We start from the raw sequence: 4,384 nt of genomic DNA, 5'->3' as shown, positions 1-4,384 counted from the left end.
TGCTCGGTGGGTTCTAAATTGGGTGCCAGGGTGGGTGTGCACCCACCTTGCCCGAGGTGGGTGCCAAGGTGCCAGTGTGGGTGGGTGCTAAGGTGGATGCCAAGGTGGGTGAGAAGGTGGGTGATAGGTTGAGTGGTAGGATGGGTGGGTGCCAAGATGGGTCACAGGGTGGGTGCAAGGGTGGGTAGGTGCTAGGGTTGGTGTCAGGGTGGGTGGGTGCTAGGTTGGGTTCCAAGGTGGGTGCGAGGGTGAGTGTCAAGGTGGGTCACAGGTTAGGTGCTAGGATGGGTGAGTGCTAGGGTGCAAAGGTGCCAGGGTGGGTGCTAGGATGGGTCGATGCTAGGGTGAGTGGCAAGGTGGGTCCACAAGTGTCAAGGTGGGTGCCGAGGTGGGTGCCAAGTCGGCGACTGCTATGGTGGATGCCAAGGTGGGTCACGGGGTGGGTGCCAAGTTGCTAGGTTGGGTTCCAAGGTGGGTGCCAACGTGGGTGCTAGGGTGCGTGGGTTAAAGGGTGTGTCACAACGTGGGTGCCAGGATGGGTGCGCACCCACACTGGCCAAGACGGGTGCGGGTGCAAGGTTGGGTTCCAAGCCCGGTCACAGGCTGGGTGCTAGGATGGGTGGGTGCCAAGGTGGGCACCAGGGTGGGTGCACCCACCCTGGCCAAGGTGGGTCACGGGGTGGGTCCTAGGGTGGGTAACGGGGTGGGTACTAAGGTGCGTGCCAAGGTGGGTCATAGGGTGGGTGCCAAGGTGGGCACCAGGGTGGGTGTGCACCAACCCTAGCCAGGGTAGGTCACGGGGTGGTTGTCGGGGTGGGCGTCAAGGAGCCAAGGTGGGTGGCAAGTAGCCAAGTTGCGTGCCAAGGTGGGTGTCGGGGTGGGTGCCAAGGATCCAAGGTGGGTGCCAAGGAACCAAGGTGGGTGTCTGGGTGGGTGCCGAGGTGGGAGCCAGGGTGGGTCCCAAGGTGAGTGCAAAGGTGGGTGCCAGGGTCAAGGTGAGTGCCAATGTGGGTTCCAAGGTGCCAGGGTCAGGGTGAGTGCCAATGTGGGTTCAAAGGTGCTAAGTTGGGTGCGAGGTTGGGTGCGAGGGTGGGTGGGTGCCAAGGTGTGCTAGGTGGAAGCCCGGGTGGGTCGGCATCCCATGGGTGTCGAGTTGGGTGCCTGATGGGTGCTTCTTGTCAAGTTTTAGTCGTCGGGACTCATTTCGAGCCTTAGAGGTCGTTTCTTGTCCGGTTGCCCTGTCTTCGACCTGGGAACCCAATTTTGGTCCTCGGGTCCCATTTTTTTTTGTCTCGCATCCCACTTTTGGCCTGTGGCCTTTTCGGGGTCGATTCTCGTTTTGGGCATCAGAGCATGTTTCTTCTCCTAAAACCCAATATTTGTTTATTAAGTCTCGGAACACATTTTTGTTCTCGTGGACCCATCATGGGTCTTGGAACGCATTTGTGGTCCTTGGGTCCCATTTTGCATCCCGAAACTTGTGTTTTGGTGCTTGATCCCTATTTTGGGTGCCCACCTTGCACCAAGTGCGCACCCGGGGCAAACCGAGCGCCTTGGTGCACCGGGGCAAGATCGAGCGTGCACCCGAGGCGCCCCGAACATGCACCAAGGTGCACTCGGCCCACATGTGAGCGCAGGTCGTTGCGCCCGAGGTGGTGTGTGGGCACCGCGTTGCAGACGGGACACTGCACGCACACAACGCCCCCTCCAGGTGCACGCACGTAGGCCGGGCCGGGTGCACACCCGACGCCCTAGCAAGGTGCGCGCACCCGGGCAGGGCTCACACTTGGCGAACGGGGCGCACTTCGCGAGGGAGGGTGTGCACCTCGACGGGGGTGGGTGGCCGGGGTGGATTCGCACGTGGGTCGCGGTTTGCTAAGTACACACTGCGACAAGCTCATAACGGGTGCGATCATACCAGCGTTAGTGCACCGGATCCCATCAGAACTCCGCAGTTAAGCGCGCTTGGGCCGGAGTAGTACTGGGATGGGTGACCTCCCGGGAAGTCCCGGTGTTGCACCCTTTTTTAGTTTTTCGCCGGGCGTCGCAATGCTATTTGAATAAACCTTTTGCCCGTTTGCGTTCTCGTCGGGGCCGGGCCGGGCCGGGGTGCGCTGCCCGCACTACCGCGCGCGCGGGGGCGACACCGAGCGCGCACCCGAGGCGCCCCGAGCACACAGGCCACGGTGCAACCCGGGCGTTGTGCGCGCACCCCGGTGCGCCCGAGGTGCTGCGCGCGCACCCAGGTGAAATCGGTGTGCACCTCGGCCAGTGCGCGCTCGGTCGAGTCGCGCACGTTGGCCAAGGTGCACGGTGATGTTTCTTACTCTAAGGTTCCGCACCAGACGCCCGGGACAGGTGAGCGAAGCTGGGCGGGGCCGGGTGCGCGGCCGGGGCAGGTGCACGCAGCTGGAGAGAGCTTTGGAGCACACTTCGGAGCGCACCAATGATGCGCTCCATTCAAAAGTTTCCTGAAAAGGCAAAAAAAGTTGAGATTATAGAATTTCCCACTTGAGAGATTGTAAAAAAAAAAAATTTAAAATGAAGGAAACGCGGGTGCCAAGGTGTGCGCAGCCCAGCCAAGGTGTGCGCACCAAGGCGCCCACCCTGGCGAAGGTGCACGCAAGGTGCGCACCCGAGGCAAACCGGACAATTAACCCAACTTTCGACTTCGCGCGCACCTTGGAGCGCACTTCGGAGCGCTCCTTGGTGCGCACCAATCTTGGGCACCTCGGAGTGCACCATGGCGCCCACCAAGGTGCGCACCCGGGGCAAACCGAGCTCCGACTTCGTGCGCACCTTGGAGCGCACGAAAGGTGCGCACCATGGCGCCCACCAAGGTGCGCAGCCCAGCCAAGGCGTGCGCATCAAGGTGCGCACCCTGGCGAAGGTGCGCACCCGGGGCAAACCGAGCTCCGACTTCGTGCGCACCTTGGAGCGCACAAAAGGTGCGCAACCCAGCCAAGGTGTGCGCACCCCGGTCAAACCGAGCTCCGAATCGTGCGCACCAGAGGTGCACGCCATCGTGCGCACCTTGGAGCACACTTCGGAGCCCTCCTTGGTGCGCGCCGATGTTGCGCACCTCGGAGCGCACCCGGGGAAAACAATGCAATTAACCCGACTTTCGACTTCGTGGGCACCTCGGAGCGCTCTCGGGTTCGCACCTCGGAGCACACCGAGGTGCGCACCTTTGATGCGCTGCCTTCACCAATTTCCAGAAAAGGCAAGAAAACATTGAGAAGGTGTGCGCACCGAGGTGCCCACCCTGGCGAAGGTGCACGCGAGGTGCGCACCCGGGGCAAACCGGGCTCCGACTTCGTGCACGCCGCACCTTGGAGCACACTTCGGAGCGCTCCTTGGTGCGCACCAGGGCGCGCAACCCAGCCGAGGTGCCCACCCCGGCGAAGGTGCACGCGAGGTGCGCACCCGGGGCAAACCGGGCTCCGACTTCGTGCACGCCATGGTGCCCACCGCGGCGAAGGTGCACGCGAGGTGCGCACCCGGGGCAAACCGGGCTCCGACTTCGTGCACGCCGCACCTTGGAGCACACTTCGGAGCGCTCCTTGGTGCGCACCATGGTGCCCACCAGGGCGCGCAACCCCGCCGAAGGTGCACGCGAGGTGCGCACCCGGGGCAAACCGGGCTCCGACTTCGTGCACGCCGCACCTTGGAGCACACTTCGGAGCGCTCCTTGGTGCGCACCATGGTGCCCACCAGGGCGCGCAACCCCGCCGAAGGTGCACGCGAGGTGCGCACCCGGGGCAAACCGGGCTCCGACTTCGTGCACGCCATGGTGCGCACCGCGGCGAAGGTGCGCACCCGGGGCAAACCGGGCTCCGACTTCGTGCACGCCGCACCTTGGAGCACACTTCGGAGCGCTCCTTGGTGCGCACCAGGGCGCGCAACCCAGCCGAGGTGCCCACCCCGGCGAAGGTGCACGCGAGGTGCGTACCCGGGGCAAACCGGGCTCCGACTTCGTGCACGCCGCACCTTGGAGCACACTTCGGAGCGCTCCTTGGTGCGCACCATGGTGCCCACCAGGCCGCGCAACCCAGCCAAGGTGTGCGCACCAAGGTGCACGCGAGGTGCGCACCCGGGGCAAACCGGGGTCCGACTTCGTGCACGCCGCACCTTGGAGCACACATCGGGGCGCTCCCGGGTTCGCACCGGCGTTGCGCACCGTGGTGGGCACCTCGGAGCACACCAAGGTGGGCAGCGAGGTGCGCACCTTTGATGCGATGCCTTCACTAATTTCCATAAAAGGCAAAAAAAAAACGAGATTTTAAAATTTCCGTTTTGAAAGATAGTGAGAAAAAGGGAATGCTGGTGCCATCTTGAGCCCGCCCTGGTGCGCAGCCCAGCCAAGGTGTGCGCACCAAGGTGC

At 63.5% G+C, this 4,384-nt stretch overlaps 1 non-coding gene across 1 annotated transcript; it reads left to right on the top strand.

The window, feature by feature from the left end:
* Positions 1-1,904: 1,904 nt before the first annotated feature.
* On the top strand, positions 1,905-2,023 carry LOC131863171 (5S ribosomal RNA). Its single transcript, XR_009362106.1, has one exon. It is a non-coding gene; the product is annotated as a 5S ribosomal RNA (ribosomal RNA).
* Positions 2,024-4,384: the final 2,361 nt, after the last annotated feature.

This window comes from Cryptomeria japonica, unplaced genomic scaffold (assembly GCF_030272615.1).
Source record: "Cryptomeria japonica unplaced genomic scaffold, Sugi_1.0 HiC_scaffold_56, whole genome shotgun sequence".
Taxonomy (NCBI): domain Eukaryota; kingdom Viridiplantae; phylum Streptophyta; class Pinopsida; order Cupressales; family Cupressaceae; genus Cryptomeria; species Cryptomeria japonica.
The sequence above is the reverse complement of the archived record's forward strand: the minus strand, read 5'-3'. Positions and strand labels throughout refer to the sequence as shown.